The following is a 21,628-nucleotide window of genomic DNA, read 5'->3' on the forward strand; positions in this document are numbered from 1 at the left end:
TGGTATATTTGGTTTAAGGTGATTGAAGGAGTGGTGCAGCAATTCTGAGGAATACTAAGACTTCTTTAAGAAAAGAAAAGGGACAGTTTCTTCTCTGGAGTTCATGGTGGAAAGCACATGAATTGATGGGCTTCAGTGCAGCAAGTTGGACATAAAGAAAAATGTTCCACTTGTCAAAACAGTGAAATACTGGGGGGGGGGGGGGGGGGGGAATGCCTGTGGAAGTTGCAGTAATAATTTAGATGTGGTTAGCTTTTTCCAAGAGAAAGAGGGATGAACTGGATGACCTCCAAAGTTTCTCCCAGCCTTTTTTCAGAGAGAGTGTAGTGGGTAACATAGCTGTCACATTTATCTCCAACTTCCTAAATCTTGTTCGGGTTATCTGCTCGGCCAGAGTCTCTGAACTTTATGTAATACATCACTCTATGCCCTTACATCCAAAAAAAATATATTCTTCATGTAATTTCAAGGAAAAAACTTACAATCCACCATCTTCTTTTTAGGTCCTCCAGGGAAAAGAGGTAAGCGGGGAAGAAGAGGAGAGACAGGTATGTTTTCAATTTCATAAGATCCCTTGTTATGTCTATGTTTTTGTGAGGATTCATACACAGCATGCCTTCATTTTTAGTTGTATTGGATGTGTGCTCTGAAAGAGAATTCTGAAACTTCTCTGTTAAAAAAATGTGACCCTTGGCATACTTTTGTAGCCTTGGGCATCATTAATTTTTAGGCACACTTCATAGTACTTGACATAGTACCTTTGGTAACACATTTGTAATTGTCAAACCATTTAAGTGTCTTCTCACACTTGCACATGTTAGAATAACTCCATGTAAGTCAGTAGCTGGAGTACTGTGTCAGTGTTATATTGGATCCCCTTGGTTTGAGGTGAACAATTTTATAAGGAAATAAAGAAGGAAATAAAATTCCTTATGTCAAGAATGTCAGTACTCAGGGAAATAATGTGATAAGTAGACTGTATGAGAGAAATTGTTTACTAGAAATGAATAGTGCTTAAGTTCTAAGAGAAATAAGAAAAAATATTTGTTGGTTTGTTACCCTGTACTGAGGAGGTTGCTGTTGATAGAATCCTGCTGGTGGTGTGTAGCTTGAAATTTCATTTGGCACAAAGTTGTGAGATGCTAAGGACCTCTTCCTGCTGACATCCAAAGGAATTGAAACTGTTGATTACCTTGCGGGATTGAATTTTTCATCAAGGTGAATGTTCTGGAGGTGATGCAGTAGAAAATGAGCATTTCTACTCTCTCTTGTCTAACCTGCCAGCTAGGAAAATCTTCCAATCAACTTGATCTCTGTAAATGTTCTGTAGCCTTTCTTATCTATGTGCATGGTAATTTATCTGGCAATGGTAATTTAAAACCATATCTGTGTCTTCCTGAATCACAAAACTGAAGACAATCCCTGCCAAAGGTTGATACAAATCACCTTGGTGTTTCCATTCAGTGTTAACTTAGTATTTGCTTCAAAGAGGCTATGATGCAGAAGGAAATTCTGTGGTTGAAGATTGAGTTAAAAATTATCCTGGCAATTACTTTGTGGGATGCTCGTTGATTCATTTTACATCTCAAATAAACACATATTAAACTATTAATAAAGGAAATTGGTCTCTCATTTAAAAACAGACCTGCACCTTAAAATGCTGTTTAAGAATGTTTGCCAGGATAAAGACATTACCTTAGTTGCTGGACAATAAAAATTACATTGTTAAAGCCAAAAGGCTGTCAATATTAAAAGCAATCTCAAAGTACAGCTGCTGCTGTTTTATACTGCTTTTGCACTTCACTTTATTCAGAAATTAGGGAGAGGCATAAAAGCTTAATGAAATGCCATTGATTTGGGAGCTGCAGCTGCTCAACTTAATAAGACCAAAATAGTAGGTTTGATTTGTGACCCTTTGATAATGTTTCCAAGAACTGCTATACAAAAGTCTTTGAGGTCTAAATAATTGAAAAAATGTGCAAATATCACTTCACTAAGTGTGACATTTTAATGGGGACCATTTTATATGTGTGCCTTGAGAGAGGAAGGTGATGAAAACAAAGTTCAGCGCTGTCAGGTGGCCACTGAAACCTCCCCTCATAGGCAAAATTGGAAGGCTGGAAGATGCTAGTACATGTATGTCTTGACAAGATGCCCAGGTTAAATGCCAAGGGTACTTTGTGCAATTTTGCAGCCAAGCTGTGATCAAATGCCAAGTGTGTGGTTGACTGAAACTGGTGATGTGGTTACATATGCTTTACGTGGAGTCTGACAAAATGAATTGTAGTCTGTGGCTGGTATTTTTGGACTGGCATGAAATTGCATGGAAATGGATGGAGAAGCAATTTTCATAAGATTGCATGACTGTAATTGAAGAATTGGTAAGGTAAGTGCATGCATTTAAGCAGTAGTCATATTTACAAGTTTCAGAGCACAACCAAAGCTAAAGATTACTTGAATGGGAAAATGTGCACGCTGTATTAGCAGTGCTGCTCACTGATAATCCTGAGACCTTGTGCTTGACTTCGTACATATGTGTCTTTCTTTAATAGCTTCGTAAGCTTACGTGTTCTTTTTTCTCTTTTTTTTTACCTTCTTTCCCTCTCCCCCACCCCACAGGACCTCCTGTAAGTACAGTGCCACATTGTTGGTTCTTCCAGAATCAGGGAGAAATCTGTTAGATCCTGTTAAGTTGTCACCGTGACGTATGATGATGTGTGATAATGTATAATCAAGAGGGAATTTTGACGTTTATACAAATACGGTATCTTGGAGCTGAATAATTTAATCAGAAAGTTTCATAAGAAAAAAAGTCTCTAAAACAATTAAGCTTTATATTCAGCACTCCAGATAGCCATTTGGATCACAAGTCCATGTAAGTATGTTATGTTTATTTTGCTTGTGACTTGATATTTTACTGCGGTATAAAAATGTGTGCGTATCCTAAGTCCAGACTGGACTACCCGCTTTTGCTGGGTAGTAAGTTCCTCTGCAGTTATCACAAAGTCTTGAGGTACAAGCTCCCTGTTCTTTTGTAGGTATGCAGGTTGTCCAGCTCATGTCATTGTAATTGCTACTGAAGCCAGTAAGTGCTTGAGTAAAATTTATATTAATAGTACTATTCAGTTTAGTAAGTTAGTTGAATCTTGTGCTAATCCTTCTTGTAAGAAAACAGCTTCTTTCTTCTGGAGTTTTTTGGTTGTTTTGGTTTTTGCTTAGGTTTTTTAGTTTGCCTTTTGTTTGATTTGTTGTATATTCCCAGAGTAGGTCAAAAGTTTGACTTGAAGGACAGGATTAAGCACATGTATCTCTAACATTTGTATTTGTCATGCCATCCATGCGCATCATATGATGTAAGAGTGTGGCCATTGAAACAGTATTTCTTTTGCAGTTTGCATACTTCCTTTTTTTTTTCTTTAGGGAAATGTAGTATTTCCACAAAAATTTCAAGACCGTATTACCATATGCTACATGCATGTTTAAGAAAAGCGAATTAATACATTGAATCCCTGCTGTGACCTAATGGTTTCACTGTAAACTGTATAAACTGAGCAGTGATATTACTTATCCTTGTAAGATTTTGACCGTGTGCTCAGCAATTTATAGTGACAAATTCATTTAGCAAGCTATCAATGAAAAGCCAGACTTAATGCATAAAGATGCTGTTTATTTGAAAGAAACACTTGTTTTCCCTAATTTCTTTTGCAGTCATCCCGTGAAACACAAAGAGCAAACATAAATCATGATACGAACTATTTTCCTGTAGCAAGGCAACATGGCTAGAGTTCACTACGTGCCTCATTATGAATCTCTTTAACTTCAGCTCTTCACTGTTTCAGTATAGATACATTAAAAAAAAAAAGGCAAAAACCCCACAAAAAAGTCTTACTTGTGGCAATATTCACACAAACCTGAAATAGCTTTCAAAACTTAATAATTTTAGAACCATCTGACTTTAAATTCCAAGTTTCATACTCAAAACTTACAAGACTTCATCTTGCTGACTGGCAGTAAGGCATTGTTACAAGTCATTAAAAATGTAATCTCTCTCCCTAATTCACTTTTATATTTACGTAGAGACTGGCTAGGGGCAACTGTTGTGAACTTAGTTATTATTTTCACCATTTTCATTTAAAATATAAAATATTTGTATATACCACATAATGGTGTATGGGGTTAGGTGTATGTTTTATTTCAAAGGCTGCTGCAGTGCTCTGTTTATTTTCCTTGTACCTGACTACTGAGTGTCACATGTAATAACACTCAAAGGCTGAGGATTTCAAATTTTTTTAATGATCTTTTAGGGCAATCTCAAATTTCTTCTTTGGCACCTATGTTCTAGTGGAATCAAATACGACCTAAGCACTGAACCCTTTTTTTTTTTTTAGCCGTGTATTGCCTTTCAGTCTACATGGATAGTTCTCTTCATGAAAAGTAGAATTTCAGTGAACATCGGAAGTAGTCAGTAGCCTTTTAAGAGGGTTTATTTAAATTAAAACATGGGATTTCCATTGCCAAAGCCTCATTTCTTCGCTGTGTAGTACTTATCTCATATTTATTGGTTTGACATATCATCACGTATAAAAAAATAAGCAATATACAAATTATAATTTACTAGTAATGTACTCTGCATGTTTGTTATGTCATATGTCATGACTGTGTTGTTAATGTTTGTCCTACCATTTCATCTCATTCAACCAGGGTCTACCAGGGCGAAATGGCTATCCGGTAACTCATCATATATTTATGATAGCGATTTTTGATTACTCTAGAATTCTGTTGTTATATTTTGGTTTTTCTTTATTACTGTCAAAAGGACCTTCTTTTTTTTTGTATGTGTGTCTCAGATGCCTAGAAAATGTATGACTTTCCTTTAAAAACAAGCAAAATAAAAAAACTTTGACAAATTTTTGAAAACAACCGGACTATTTACAATGCAAAATGAAGTGCACTGATTGTTTGACATTGTACATATTTTGTGTTGAGTTTCTGCATTCTTGCATACAAAATGAATTTTTTACTGTAACTTAAAAAAGAAATTAGTAAGATACTGCATCTCAGTTTTCCATATTAGAAATCTGTACAGTTGCCATATAGAACCTCTGAATCTTTTCTTTTAGTTCTGTCCTGTTTCTCCTGACTGCTTTGTTCAATGCATTTTGAGCAGAGTAAAATGCTATGACAGAGATCCTAGCAGTTGGCTGCTTTGCCTGTACAGAGTAATTTTCTGATAATGGATGCAATTCATTTTTCTGTCCATTTCATTCATATCTTTAGGATTTATTGCCTGAAAAAAATATATGAAATAATGCATCTTTCTAAAATCTGTTAACAGTATATTTCTTTGAAGTAGTCAGGTAAGCTATCTGCAGTGTCCTGTTCAAGGAAAGACGAATATGCCTGCTGTCACATGGGTATTAGAAGCCGAGTGTCTAAATGTGTTAGTGGATACATTTCAGAAACAATATATGTACACAACATTGTGACTGTAGAATGTCCAATCTAAACTTACCCTTTTTCGGTTTAAAATCGTTGCCCCTTGTCCTGTCACTACAGACCGTGTTAAAGTCTCCCTGAAGCCTTCTCTTCTCCGGGCTGAACAACCCCAGACAGACTCTCAGTTTGTCTGCACAGGAGAGCTGCTCCATCCCTCTGATCATCTTGGTGGTCGTCCTCTGGACCTTCTCCAACAGGTCCATGTGTTTCTTACGTTGGAGGCCCCAGAGCTGGACACGGTACTTCAGATGGGGTCTCATGAGAGTGAAGCAGAGAGAAATGTGTGCTGGCCACACTTCTTTTTAAACAGCCTATTTCAGTGCCTTTATCTGGTCATCTACTGTAGTTACAGAGTAGTGTTACCAATGGATCATCATCCAGTGTCTGTATTCACTATTACAAGTAGTTGATAGACACCTGGTGAGGAATTGATCATCACTATCAAGAAACCTGCTTGGATATTCTGTAACCAATTATCAGGTTTCCAAGTACACATTCCAGTTTCTCTTAGAGTGCCTAATCTGTGTAGATGAGTGCATAAGTTTGTTTTCTTGAAGAGTTTTGTAGTGGTATCTGAAAGGAATAAAGATTCTTCAAAGCCATGTTATTGAAATTGCTGGGTCTAATCGTGGTACTGTTATGGGCAACCTTTTGTCTGAATGCATTTCTCTGCATGTGTGCAGTCATCCATGTGTGCACAGGCAGATGTGAGCCTTTAGCACTTGACTGAGTGCTGCTTCTTTCTGCTTGAAAATGACTGGGATAAAATTTGGCTTTGCTTCTTGGAAGTCATCACATGGCTGGATGTTTTGATCTTTTCACTTACAGTCATATCCTCTTGCTTTGAATGGGAAATATGTAACTGCAAGTGCAATGCACTTTAGAAGTACTTATACAGCCCTGTAGAGCTCTATGAAAAGGCTATTAGTGTTTAAAGTTATTTCTCCAGAGTCCTCCTTAACTCCTGTAGAAACCTTACCACTTTAATCTTTATTGGATTTTATAGGATATTCTGTGAGGATAGTGAGGTATGTCTGCCACATATAACCTAAAAAACTCTCTGCTTGATAGGCCAAAACCAAGTGTTGTGATCTCACAAGAGTGAACGGCTGTTTTCCCCAAGACTTAACTTTTCATTGCCTGTATTCATTCTAATTTTAAAGTTACCTCAAGAAGTAATAAAAATAACAGTACATGGAATTACAGTGAGAAATCTAAGTTCCCAGGAAGATATGGTATCAAAAATCAAGAAAATAAACTGGACTTACTGCTAATGAGTACCACAGTTATAAAGAGGCTTATAAGACCATGATTAACTGGTTATTATTTAAGGCACCATGAACACCAGAAAAAGTGTACAGTGGTATTACAACCCCTCTTTTTTCTCAATAAAAGCCACAGACAGTGGCTTTTTAGTCACAGACAGTGACTAAATTCAGAGTTGTAATGCTTTTGAGTTTAAAATTGAAATAGGCTATTCGCATCTCAAATAAAAGAGAGCTAAAGAGTGTACAAACATTAGAGAATGAGATGATAGGCATTTGTTGCAGGGATTTTGTATAACAGTGTCACTTCAGATATAATGCTAGAACTTGGAAAAAATACCACCCCCTCAAATAAAAAAACCACACCAAGCCTCCCCCCTTCAAAAAACCCAGCCACTAAAAATACCCCACAACTTGTGAATGCAGTGAAGAGGCCTAATACACAAGCCATGTAGTGCTTTGCAAAGGAAAAAGAATCTTGCAAGCTGGTTGAATGGGTAGGACTTATGTGCTGTTTTCCATTAAAAAAATTGAAGCAAAGAGGAAAATTTTTCCTACAACTTTCCCCAAGCTGGAGTGCAGATCAAGCTCAAAATCCAAATAAATAATCCTGGAAGTTGTCACATGTATGGTGGTAAAGCTACACTGTCTTCAGAATTAAGTGTCAGAATATGAAAATGCTTGAAGCATTGCTTCATAAAAGAGAAGACTAGAGAAATTTCCTCTACTCTCTCCGGAGTACCTGATGCATTTACAAGACTTTTAGGAGCTGTGGAGGGTCATGGATGCTCCAGGTGACCGTGTACCTTGTATTAAATCCTGTTTCTCCTACCATCCTTGTTTCATCTTCAAGAAATGTAGACAGATTCCTCTCTAGCAGAAAAGGATGTGTCTAAATTGAAGATTGTTATTCTGTAACTGTAAAATATCATCACTTGTTAAAACCTGTCAATTAATTTAAAATTTTCTTAACTCATAAAAGACTTAACTTATCTCAGGAAAACAAAGTGACAAATCTTAGGACTACAGATAGAGTTATTCTTTAGCCTGATGTGATTCCTTCTAGATTGGAAAATGTCTTTATCATCATACTTATAATTTTTGTATTCATAAAAACTTTTCCCAATACACCATAAGAAAAGCTGTTATCCTGATATGTAAAGAATTTCAGGTTGCTATTAGAAGGCTCTGACTTTGCCCCACCTCCCTTTCTGTTCCTATATTACAAAAGGCAAAGAGTATTCCAGGTAGAACAGTGAAGGGCTGTGAGGCATTTGAGTTGGAAGAAATAGGCCTGGTGGGGAAGAACATGAAAACCACTGTTGTAAGAAATTAGGAAAAGGCATTTTATTACTCTGCTATGTTGCTTTGTCTTTGACAGTGCTATTTTGTTTTCTTCTGTGTCTCCATTTAGAGACTGGAGTTGTATAGGCAAATGTGTAGTAAGTGGCAGTATCTGTTGATATATGTAAAATTAATCCCATCCAAATGCAAGTGTTTCAACCTCAGATACTGTGGCAGCTCAGTTGCTGTAAAACAAATACAACTGGAATAATCAAAAGAGAAGAAATGAGCAAAGATCATGAGTTTTCATCTGTGATTAATCACAGCCTATGGCAATATTAAGCATTTTGCAGCAGCTGTGGTATTTCTAGTGGCTGGTCAGATCTCCTCTTTTTCACAGTTGTACCAAAATATAAATGTCTGAGCTCAAGGAACAGCTATCTCAATTCTTGACCTTACCCTAAGGATTTGGCTTGGTGATCCTATAGAAATTTTGCACTCTATAGCATTTCTTTTTTTTCAATAGGTGTCTTTGCAAACCACCTTTTATTTTTGGAATTTTCCCAAAGTAACTCTTAAATGTATACCAGCAAAATTTTTGCAATAAATTTCAGATTTGGTAGTGAAACATTGATAACTATTTGAGGTTCTAATTTTTTTTTCCTTTTAAATGCACAGATAATTCAGAACATCTGGAATCTCAAAAGCTTCTTTGTACTGTGATTTTTAGGATGTGTTTTTTCAGGTCTTTATACTTTATCCTTACATTTAGTCCTGATAGAGGTAACTGGCTTGGGAGACGTGAGGTTTTGAGTCAATCCATTTGCCTCAAACTCCTTGCTTGTTCTCAGGGAGTGGAAAGAATGCTCTACTTTCTTCAAAGAGATATGGTTGGTCAGCTGTCCATCTTAAAAGGTTCTTGGGTTTACATGTACTCCTGGTCCATTGTTTCAAAAAGTTTCCAGCTGGTGCCAGTGCTTTAAATTCATCTGAAAATGAGTGACTCTTCAGGATGAATATTAATTGAGTCCTTGGACCTTTTTTCTTATTTCACATAATCTCTTTCCAGTAATAAATTCACTGCAGCATATCAGAACTCCAGATAGTATTGCCATAGTTTACCAAAATTCTGCATACAAACTGTTTTTTTTGAGTCTTCCAAGAACTTACTTCAGCTCACATGGAGTGTAATACTAATCTGTAACAGCCAGCACCTGGACTTCTTTGTATGGTGTACACAAGTGCTACAGTCTTACCACAGAAGCTTGTGATGAGAGTTGGACTTCGCTGGTGTAGTCAGGCCAGCAACTGCCAGAGTAAGAGCTGGGGAGATAAGGTACTCAGTTCTACTCTCACACATGAAGGTAAGCCAGTTCTCTGCAGCTGTAGGCAAAGTATGTTTTCAGTCTTTTTCAGGGGTACATTTGTGTTGTGGTTTAACCCCAGCCAGCAACCAAGTACAATGTAGTAACTTGCTTACTCCCCCACCAGAGGGACTGGGGAGAGAATTGGAAGGGTAAAAGTGAGAAAACTGTGAGTTAAGGCAGTTTAATAAGTGAAGCAAAATTGTTTCTCTGCTTCTCCTGGGCAGGCAGATGTTCAGTCATCTCCAGGAGAGCAGAGCTCCATCATGCATAATGGTTAATTGGGAACACAAACACCATCACTCCGAACATACCCAACCTTCTTTCTCCCCCCAGTTTTGTATGCTGAACATGATGCTATATGGTATGGAATATCCCTTGGGTCAGTTGGGATCAGCTGTCCTGGCTGTGTCTCCTCACAACTTCACATGTACCCCTAGACCCCTTGCCAATGTGGCAGTACAAAAAGCAGAAAAAGCCTTGTCTCTGTGTAATCCCTGCTCAGCAATAACAAAAACATCTCTTTATTATCAGCCTGTGTTCAGCACAAGTCCAAAACACAGCCCCATACCAGCCACTGTGAAGAAAATTAACTGTACCCCAGCCAAAATCAGCACAATCCATTAAGTCCTATACTCAGTGGTAGTTGCAGCTACTGGAATTGATTGTTCTAACTGGTGGATACCAGTCTGATTTTTTTCAAGCCATACCTGTGTTATATGATATGATCCTTGAACAGAGGCCCACCAGAGGTTGGTCACATGCCTAAGTATGGATTTTGCCATGATATCAAACCATGGCTATGGTCCTCACTGCAGTTTTTAACTGCTTTATCAAAAATTGCATTCTGGCAGTTAATATTCTGATATATAGGAGGAGGTGATGTCCACTCTGGGAAAAAAAGTGAGTTGCACTTTTCCTGCTTGCAGTTGTTGCCATTCTGTAGTGTTGGTTAATAAGCTTATAATTGCAAGTTTTGTCAGTTTGTTCCTGGAAAACTTCAGTGACACCTCAGAAATTTTCCCAGCAGTCAGGAGACAGTGTATCAGAATTTCTCAATAATACAATAGCAGTATGCTCAACAATATTCAATGCTGTTCCCAAATAGTTGCTTCAGTTTAAACAGGTGCAATGTATATTTGCTGCCAAGCAGTTAACTGTGTAGTATTTCTGTGCCATGAGAACCAGAGGACGGCTGTAAAAATGTAATTTTTAGAAAAATACTGTAGCTGAGGACATACTGATAATATTCAGCAAATAAACTTCCAGTTTTTCTTACAAATTGTGGAAGAATCTCTGAATTTGCATGGCTGAGTATTAACTGTGACCTTTGGAACCATGTCAGTTACATTCATACAATAATGGCTTTTTATGACGTTTGGATCTATAAATAATATGTAATTCAATTAATCAGTTTAATTTCTCTGTATGCCAATATTTTCACTGTGATTGAAGATAATCATAAAAGTTGACTTGGAACAGACAATTTTGAGACCTCTTAGGATTACAGTTGCTATTAATTTTGTGTCACAGATAAGAAGCTACACAACAGAACACATTTATTAGCTTATTATAAGCCAGTTGCCATTTTGAATGAACCATGGGCTGAATCCTTTCATTTGTTACATTTGTGTAATGCTGAATGCATAAATAAGAGAAGGCAGTGTTTATTTCTGCACTTCCCTGGAGGAAACTCAGAGTGCCCCAAGCTATTCCATATCTGTGACTATGACAGTGAAGGAACAACTGCCTCGTCTGCAAAAGCCAGCACTATAAAAAAATATTTCTACCCTTTACCTCACTTAAAATTATAAAAAGAAATTTCTGTAGATAAGCTGAAGTAGAAAGTTCACATGGTGACTTAAGAAAATTACTTGTGCCTGCCTACATAGTGTGTCTTGGCTTAAACTCGTTAAACTTTCTATTTTAGTCCATCTTATACATAGCACTACGAATAAGGATGTAGCAAAGTAATAGAATAATAAAACAACATGGTAATAGATAACTTCAATGTGTTAGTAATGCAGACAATTGTTTCCATATGGTAGATCTACCAAGACTCTCTTTAAACCAGCAATTTCCATCTCGGATGCATGGCCTCCAGTATTGTGAAATCCACATCTCTGCATGGGACTTTCTAGATGTCAGTGTGTGATTAAAAACTGAGCACAAAATGCTAGGATACTGAGGGCTAGCGTGAGTCAGTACAGTTTTGATTCACAACTGACATCAATTCAAAATGACACAACCCCATACATCTATCAGATAAATAAAGAATTATAGCTGATGGTAGATAGATAGGATAGATGTAATTTAAGAATTAAATGTATTTTTTCAGTACTTTTCTCTGCAGATTTAGTAATTGTCTTCTCTTTCATAATAAAGCGTGTGTAGGTAGAGAAAGGAATTAAAGTGGTTTGTCATTTCTTTGACAGCATGCATACATTTCTGGTCTCTCTAGGCTACTCCACTGAGTTCAGCTTGGCAGCTTAGCAGGTGCCATGGAGAAGGCTGTAGTTAAGATCTTAACATTTATACTTTGACAGACTTAATTAATGCTTGAATTGTACCTAAAATCATTCATTCTTGCTTTTTGTCAGGCATGCCACTTGAAATTTCCCAGTCATTTCCTCCCAATGCACGATGTAGCTCTCCAGTGTAACAGAACAAGCTTTATTTATGAGACAAACTACCTTGCAGCAAAATTTTGTGTTCCAACAGAATTTGAATTCTACTCCTCATTTCTCAATTTGTGTTTAACAGTTGCATGTGAATGTAGAGTAATTAACCAGTGATGTTGAAAGATGCCTCTTACAATTTGCCTGAACCATCACCTTCTCACAAGAAGCTTTGAAATTCAAAGACTAAAGTTAAATTCAAAGGTTAAATCAATTACAGTAGAAATCTGTTTAATTACTTGATGGTTGGGACTGCATGATCTTAGAGGTCTTTTCCAACCTAAATGATGCTATGATTCTGTTTATATCTGTCATAAATGAGAAGGGAAGTGCTAAGCTATCTTATAAGAATTTTTAAGTCATCAGTTTTTTCACCTGGAAGGAAGGTTGCAAACGTGATCCTATGATTTTCTTTCATGCTAGATTTGTCATTTGGACTTAGGATATACTGAATGATATGTAAAACTGTACTACTCATACAGCTCCCAGATAAATATTCCTATGTGGGAGTTTAAATGCATTGTTAATCTTAGCTCAGGTCAAGGGATGTAAAATTTCATTGGAGAAACTTGTTCCTAAATTGCTAGGCTAGGTGGTTGGATTCTGTGATTTCCAGAAAGTGCAGGGTGGAAGTGTTTTCTTGGAGATGTTTGCACCTCTGCTTCCCCCTTCAGTCAATGTTCAGATCCCATTTAGGAGAGAAGTGATGTGAGGAGAGGAATATCTGGAGCTGGCAGTCGCCTGAACTGGATCTTCTCGATAAAGTTGAATGAGGAACTATTTTCCTACTGGGAATCAAATCATTCTTTCATACACCTGTACTGGACCCCACACTGGTTAGCATCATCCAGTAATTACACCAGAAATGGTTTGGCTAGTGTTTGTCAAGTTAATAGGTTCTTAGCTCTGTGGTTTTTGAATTTCTTTTTTAGTGCCAGCAGTTAGCAAGTAGAACGAAGCCTTAAAGTCCTTTTTCCTCCGTTCGGGGGGGTCTTTGAGATGGGCACATTTAATGTGTACCTCTTGCACCACAGGGAAAATTCTAAGGTGTTGTTTGGGCTACTCTTATTTTCATTTTCTCAACTATATCTGTGCATATCGAAATCAAGATTAGTTAAAGATGTTTCTGAAAGCAAACATACTTGTCTAGAAGGACAGATTTATACAAGCAGTGTGGAATGTCAGTTGGAAGTTTTGTTCCGTGACTGTGTAGGATACAGATCATAAATCACCAACAAAATGGTTTTGGGATATTTTGGTGGTGGTGGTGATGGTTCCCACCCCCTCCAAGGCTTAACATAAAGCAGTTAACATTTATTATTTTTGCTCAATAGTGAGATATTGAGATCTGCACAGTACTGGTAATCTAACAGGACAATTGAGTTAAAAATTCTTTTTGGATTATTTTGTACATGTTCGTGGTAGCTATTCCCAGTGTAAATTAGAGGAATTTAACCCTTTGCTGCTTTGACTCACAGAAGGAGCATGATGAAAAACCATCATGTGCATAAGCACTCATCTGTTGAAAAGAATATTAAGTTTTTGATATAGTAGTCAGTTTCTTTCTGCAACATGATATTCTAACCAAAATAAACTGCTGTTGGAAGGCTGGAATTCCTAGCAAGTGAAAAAACCCAGGAAATATTTGGAAATTTTTAAAAGTCACGCTATTCTTTCTGTAACAGTTCCTTGTTTTATCAGGTCAATTGCAAGTAAGATAAGCAAAGCTAAGGGTGGATTCTTCTATTTTTGTTCATGATAAACAGCACTTACTCAGAGAAGTAATCCTCCAAATAAGTATTGCTTACTATGAGAGGGCAAAGTGAAATTAGGACAGAGAAAAAATAGGAGACAAATTGTGACTGCTAAGGATGTCCTTTATTTCTCAGTATACAGATTTTTGTGCCACAAAAGTTGTATTCTATATTGGACTGAAACTTGCATTAAATTTCATATTTTATTTCAGTAGTATTAGACATGTACACTGAGGTTTTGGACTCCGGCAATTGGAATGATCTTAGCTTGCCACTTGCAGTTAGTTTCAGAGGATGATATTAAGAATGGTATGATTTCCCATAGATGAGAGTGAATGGTGGAAGAAAGTGCTCCAAAAGAACCAAGTGAGGCCTGTGGTTTTCATTCAGGTACTCTGGCGGATTAGCCAGTCTCCAAAGAAAAAATGACCTCAACATTTCCACTTCCAGCTGTGTGGATCAATTATCCTGATTTTTTTTAATCCACTCTGAATACGATCGGAGATCTCTCATTTTAGGTCCCCGCTCTTAGGGTATGTTAAGTGTAATCTGTTATTGCCATCACGTACGAATTGTTTCTCCCTAGATGGGAATGCAAAGAAACACTTTTTTTTCATGGTGTCACCAGCTTCTGCAAAAATCCTTTTATAATCTTGAAAACCAGTTATGTCAGAAGAAAGTAATGAAAACGTTTTATTTGGAGGTATTCATGTGTGGATCCACAAAACTTTAAAGAAGAATAGTCTAGAGAGTTTGCAATTAAATGAACTAATGAGATTGGTAAATACTTGGAGATTTTAAAAGCTGTTTCACTGAACTATATTCTGTCTATGGATTCACCTGTTCAGCTCTAGTGAACTTCAATATAGCTTGCATAATTTGATTGAAGTTAGGAAGCAGGTGAGAGGAGTGTATGATTTGCTGGAGTATGGCTCAGAAAGGCACAGGTATGACATACTTGGATTTGGAAATCTTCTTTGCTGGGATGGTAGCCCATGTTGTATTGTAGGTTGGTCTGATTTCAGTAACTTTTGTTTTCTTGGTTAAATGTTTTGTTGGTGGAGTTTACATGTTTCTGTTTGTGCAGCAGTTTGTGCAAGGAGAGGTTTGACTGTGCAAAGGGGTGCTGGCTGTGCATGGAGTTTAAAGAGAATTTAGAATCAAAGTAGAAAAATTTCTCAGTTTGTTTCCAGATAGGGAAGCTTCAAAAAGTAGATGTATAAATATGAAGAAACTTAGTAGCTTTTTCTAAATAGCTTGCTCAACAGGAAGATTTTGTAGGGGTATCCTACAAAACATTTTGTAGAACATTTTGTTCTCCAATGTAAAAAGCCCTCCAAACAAAAAACCAAATCAAAATGAAAAACAAACCCCCCAAAAACCCAACTAACAACAACAAACAAAAACCCCAAAAAACTCCCACAAAACCTCCAAAAACAAACAAAAAAACCCCAACCAAAAAAAAAAGGAAAAAAACCCCCAACAAAACAAAATTACAATAAATAAACCAAAACCCCACTCCACTCCACAAAAAGAAATTCTGCTTCTTTTCATGTAAATTTCAAAAAGCATTAATGGAATTTGCCATAAAAGAAAAAGAATTGACAGGAGCGGTTTTTTGGAAGTTGGGCCTATATATATCCTTTCACCTACAAAAATATATAATTTTAGTTTGAAGCAGCATTGGTGCTGGGGCTCTGAATTAAAATGACAAGACTCTTACAGCATCCTCTCAGTAGCCTCTGTTGAGCCAGTTACAAGCAAACCAAAATTCCCTTCAGACACTCTATTAGATGATGAACATATGGCTCCAGGCTTTCCCCTTCATGGCTAATTTCTTGTATTCTTGCCTGAGTTTCTTTTCTTTCTGCCCTATCTTTTCCTCTATTTCCTTACCCAGCAATATGGTTTCTAGGTCCCTCAAATCTTTTGGCAGCAAATATGGTGTTGCATCTACACTCTTTCAAGCATCTGCTGACTTCTGATAACACTTATTTCATTATTAATGTCAGGCTCAGCACTTTTCACCTCTTTAACCCTTTTGATATTTGCTGTTGAGTGAAATATTGAAAAGTTCTTAACTTTTCCCAATAATTCTTATAAAAATTCTGGCCCCAATAGAAAATTTATCCTGTCTGGAACATTATCTCTTATCCAGACACTATTCATTGTCATCTTCCAGATATGAGTTACACCTGGTCTTAAAATAAAAAACACCAAGCTTCTCCTCTCACTCTTCTTCCTCATCCTTCAAACTCTTATGAATGGGTCAACCTGACACTTTCAACCTTGTCATGAACCTCCAAATGCATGCTTTGGGTTTTAATTGTAATGTCCAGTGTTTTGTGTGAATGGCCATCAGAAACTGAGGTCTTAGATCAATGGGAAAGGATATTAAGATGGTAAATGAAGTAACGAGCACATCCCCAGTTATTTTATGTAATAAAATCACAGAGTTGCAAATAAAGACGCTGTATGCCTGTCTGAGCACTTCACATGCTTAATGATTTTGGTTTTGAAGTCACAGTAATAGAAGTTCCTTCTGGGAACTGATCATGATTTTTGTGAAAATTTTTTTATCAAGAAGGAGAAATAATATTTGCTTAAAATTCGTTTCATTGTTACAGCCCTCTTTTCTTGTTAATTGGGGAAATAGAACAGGTGGTGCATCATTAAAAATTATATAGGGAAACATTTCAAGAAGAAAAAATAAAAAAGGTTGTATTGCACCCCTGAATTCTGCTTTATTTCCATGAATAAAATAATCTTTGTAAGTGTGCTTCCTATAGTTTTTTCCATGGTGCTTCATGCTTTTTGAGAATTTACTGGTTCCAAGTAATTTTGGAGGGGGGCATAGTTGTATACAGCACCAACTTTTAACAAGTGATTTAGGTTGTAGTGTATTTAGGAAACAGTAGTGTCTTTACATTAGCTGCATGTATATTTGTGCCCTTTGAATCTGGTAGTACAGGACAGAAGTATCAGAAGGGACTTGCATGTACAGAATTTTATATTCCAGTATTTGACCACATAAGGCAGCACACAGCTGAAAGCACTTGCTTTGGAGTTTAAGTTTTAATGTAGTATATCTGCACAAGTTTTTTTTCTTACCCTGGAATTCTTCAAACAAAGCTTTCTACAACCACATGATAATTGAGAGATTGGGGTTTTATCTATGTGTTTATTTATAAACACTTCAGTACCTTGCCTCTTAGTTTTTTTCTCTTTTAAAGCCTTTGTTGTAACCATTCTCTTCTCCTCTTTTATGGAGATGTATCCACTCTGGTTGATCTTCTTTGTTGTAAGTCAAAAGAGAATTATTCCTATGGCAGCTGTATTTTTTTCTTAATTCCCTGGGAGACCTATTCAAAATATGTGCCTTTACAGCCAGATAAAAGGAGTATGATGGTAGGATTCTTCTATCGTCATGGAGCAAAAATTGTTTTATGTTCCTGCTGCTGAATTTGTTAATCTTCCAAAGCTGATTTTTCCGCTGAGGGAAGGTGAAAATATTGGTCTCTGAAGGTTAGTTCTGTATGGTACTGTGTTATTTACAGAAAGACTATATTTTTATTTTTCCTTAATGGACCTCATTCCCCCGAAAGAAAAGATTTGTAGAAGGAAAAAAAAAAGGTTGAGTGAAAGAAGTAAAATGGATATTTTTTTCATATTCTGTAAAGCCATCAAAACATAGGTAATAAGAAAGATCGTTCTTTAACGGAGGTTCAGTGAGCAAATGGATTCACTTCCATGATGGTGTGAGGAGACAGATTCTTCAGCATTATTCCAGGAAAACAAAAACCTAATTCATCAAAGTCATCATGCCACAGCTGTTACAACAATCTATCTCCTACTGAATGCTAGCCAGCTAATTTTTGAGAAGTGACATTTTTCACAGTTTATTGTTTTCTCATCAACATGGTACCAACCACATCAAATATAGTCACACAGTGATGTTGGCGTTGATGACTTAGCCATGTGCTTTCTATTTACGAATACAGGAGTTTCAATTTCTTTGGGTGAAAAGAGAAGTTTTAGGTAAAATGTAGAAGTTTTCTCTCTGGTCTGTGTGTATGTTTTTTATGTTCAAGTACTTGTTGAGCTATACTGGAATTCAGTAGCATTATTGCAACCCTTCACAATGCAACCCTTCACAAGACTGTTTTTATGGATTATAGATGGGTAAAGCATTTTGGCTCCCTTATTTACTATACCTTAAACTATGTTGCTCTTACTCTTTCTGGGGGCAACAGTAGTTTCCCTTTGCAGTTGTCGTACAGATCTAACTGTACAAATGTAGCAGATGCTGGTGAGATCTATAGGCTACAAGGAGGAAAACTGTCTGGAATTAATCTTGCTAGCCTGATGTATGAAGACAACAGAGGTACACCACAGTTTGGGGTTTACAGTCATAGCTGGCCCTTTTTTCATATGCATTTGCGATGTGTGAAGTGTTGGCCATGATAAATAGAAGGATGTCCTTCTTTGAGAAGAGTTCCTTCCAACTTAGGTCTACCTAGCTCTTTCTCATGTTTTTTTACGTATATATTTCAAAAAGAGCTGTCATAGTGCTCAGATACTCAAAAATGCATCTGCACCACAAAAAAAGTGCCTTTTAGATCTCCTGCATAAACTGTAGAATGTATCTTGGCAATTATTTTTCAGCTGTGAAATATGCTTTTGTAAAGCTGTGACTATAATTTTTCTTGCATAGAACTCTTTGTACTCCCTTATTGTTACCATATGCAGAGCTTTTTTGTAGTTCAGCCACTCCCTGAATAGCCAAACTCTGAACAAATTTTTCTTCTTTAAATTGCTTTTAGACATAACCAGTCCATCTTATAATTGCAAAGGAGCTATTGGAGTATTCAGACTGCAAAAAGGGCTCCAAGTTAAGAGTCTTGTAATGTAGAGTGATGTTGCTCCAAGGAAAATTTTGGAGACTGTACCTGGCACTTCTGGTTTATTTTGAAATATTTAAAACTGTTCCTTATTTTCCATCTTGTTCCATTTTTGATAATTTCCGTCACCTAATTTAGGTTAGTATAGACACTAGAACCACTTCATGAAATGCATAGCTTCAGGTCTGCTTTTGTTTTTTGAAATTGAAAGGAACTAAAAAGTATGAAAAAACACAAACATTTTCTTTTCTGTGACAAGAACAGCAAAATAATATGTTAGAATCCTGCCAGTTGTGCTCGGCAGATAACTGTTACATTGACTTATTGCTTTACATGTGCATGCTGCATATTTCTCTGTACAGAAGGCACTACACTAGACAGATGGATTAAAATATAAATTGCAACAACTGATTATGCTCACAAACTGAAGTCTCAACACTGAGAACCTACTTTAGGCATGGTATAACTTTTCTGGCTGATGGAAGTTTTGTCTGGAGCCTTGATCATGGTGGTCCTATTCATCGCTCTCCAGGTTTTATCAGGACCTTGCTTCTAAGACTCTTCTGTGCTTCCCGGGTATGCTTTGAGATCTTTGTTAGTTTGATGAAGGTAATTTTTTAGGAGTTTTTTTATGAGAGAGTTAATACATGGCTTGGAAACGAGTGAGAGATTGCTGGGATTACAGAATGATGGTATGAAGGTATTAAGAAAGCTCCTGCCTTCCTGCCTGCTCGCCTGCCTGCCTCCCTCCCTCCCCTCTATCTCTCTTTCTTTAATAGCTTTCCCATCAAAATAAAATCAGTGAAGTCTGTTGGTGAGGGGTAGTAGTTCAGATCTTGAATGATTAATTTTGTATCAGTGTTTTGAATGAGTCTAAGTGAAGCAAGATGTTGTTTCTGAAGGTTGAATGTGATAAAGTCTTCAGCAGTTATGATGGGATCTGTGAGTTTCTGGTCAAGAAGATCAAGCAGCCTAACAGCGCCATGAATGTTGTTTTTAAAGAAACCTGCTTCATTTAAACCTCTAAATCCCTACCTTAGAACACAATTATTCTTACTGTACAATCTCCAGGTGATGATCCATCTAGCTGAGGTTTATGTCTCACACAGTAGCTAATGTGAACTGCTTGAAGGAAGAATTCAGTGAAACTCTGAAATTGACTTTTTTGAAAGAGCCTTGTAGTGCTTCATTTGTCATTGTCAGTAATTTTGCTTTTTGCAGTAAACTGGTTTTAGAGAGGCTCAGCTCATCTTTCTTGTACTCTTGTAGTTCACTCTTTTTGCAGTAAATTTTTCTCCTGCCCAAATAGTCTGGATTATTTGGTTTTGCGTGGGTTTTTTTCAGTAATGTCCTGATTGCTGGCCAGAGAGACTTGTTGCAGGTTGATTTAGTGCACTTTTCTTCTCCCAGACTTGGAGCAAGTGACTTCTGTACCTGGACTATTGGCTCATGTTGCTCCTAACAACAGTCATTTCCAGTCATTACAAAAGAACCAATAATATTTCATCAGTAGAGAAATTTAGCTTGCTGATGATCTTATCGATCACATAAGCTCTAAGCTAAAACTTCACTACAAAGAAATCTCATCAGACTTACTGGGAACACTATATTAAATCTAATACGTTGAGCCTTTACAAACCTGCAATTAAACAAAGGAAAGAAAGAAAGAAATGAAGATCCATGGTTTTAATGCTATCATAATGAGGAAACCTGACAAAAATGGGGGTTTTAGCTTTTATCAGACTTGAACTAAAATAGGTGATTTGAAAAGATGATGTGTCATCTTTCACCTTACCTGAACTTACTGGAGGTGACATGCAAACCTGCTGTTTGAGACAGTTTTGTTTTTTATTTTTTTTTATTTCTCCTCTACATAGGTATTTTTAAACTCGGTCTGACATAGTAGCTGTCATGTAGCTCATACAGCTGCAGTAAAGCTGGATTCCTGTTTTCTTCTGAATCTCCTATTGTATGTGTATTGACATAAGAGATTTTCAGGCAGCTGAAAGTAGCAATCTAACAATAAAATTTATGGTAGTTTGTTTAGAAATGTGAAATAATTTAGTCATATAATTTTATTAGGATAAGAGTTTCTGAAATCTGAAAAAAAACCAAAACCAAAAAACTCCCAAACCAAACCTCCCCCCTTCCTTTATATAGAGGGTGTTTTTTTCAGTTTATAATGAAGCAATTATATCTGTTTTCTGTTTATTATATATCTCCTGGTTCACAACTGAGTGCTCTGATGAGTATTCCTTAAATAAAAAGAGATCTCTGAAGGATGAGTGGAGAAAAGTAAGAAAATAATTCATACCTCCTCTTTTCCTTTTGCTAGAAGATTCTTTTATCACACAGTAAATTTCAACATGTGGTTTCTTTTCTTATCTTTTCTTTTAGGGGAGAATTTTTCAAAGAAATTAATATCTCATTAAAGCTGCCTGAAGTGATAATACTTGCTGTCTCTGACAGAAAGTCTCTAAAGGTTTTAGATGCACTTGCTTACATATTCACTTTCTAACAATAACCCCTAAAATTTTTAAAATGTTTACCTGCAGAGTAACCCATATGTAAAAAGATAACTGCTTAAATGGAAAATTACTGATTTTATATAGTACTGAAAAACTGATTAAAACTATTTTTCTTTGAGAGACATTGTATTTACAATATTCTTGAGGAGTGGAAACTACTTTGCACAGGAACAGACTGAAATTGCATTTGTACTCTCCTTCCTTCCCTGTGTTGTCTCTGTCCATTATAGGGTTATGAGACAGGCAGTTAAATGCTAAGTAAATAGTTGGGTACTCTTTGGGAAAAAAAATCTACTGTACAAACAGCTTTGCTTTTGAGGATTCTACAAAAAAAATGTATGTAATACTGCAGGTAAAT

At 36.6% G+C, this 21,628-nt stretch overlaps 1 protein-coding gene across 1 annotated transcript in view; it reads left to right on the forward strand.

Moving 5' to 3' along the window:
• The first annotated feature begins 533 nt into the window (after window positions 1–533).
• The window catches only part of LOC113964601 (collagen alpha-1(XXV) chain), a 155,942-nt gene continuing 134,847 nt past the window's right edge, over window positions 534–21,628 (forward strand). The window contains exons 1-2 of the mRNA XM_027677054.1: window positions 534–548; window positions 2,620–2,627. The gene's annotated coding sequence lies outside the window, so the exon portion shown is untranslated. The remainder of the gene's footprint in view (window positions 549–2,619; window positions 2,628–21,628) is intronic.

Source organism: Neopelma chrysocephalum, unplaced genomic scaffold (genome assembly GCF_003984885.1).
Source record: "Neopelma chrysocephalum unplaced genomic scaffold, ASM398488v2 Primary Assembly neopelma1_42b, whole genome shotgun sequence".
In the NCBI taxonomy this organism is placed as follows: Eukaryota; Metazoa; Chordata; class Aves; order Passeriformes; family Pipridae; genus Neopelma; species Neopelma chrysocephalum.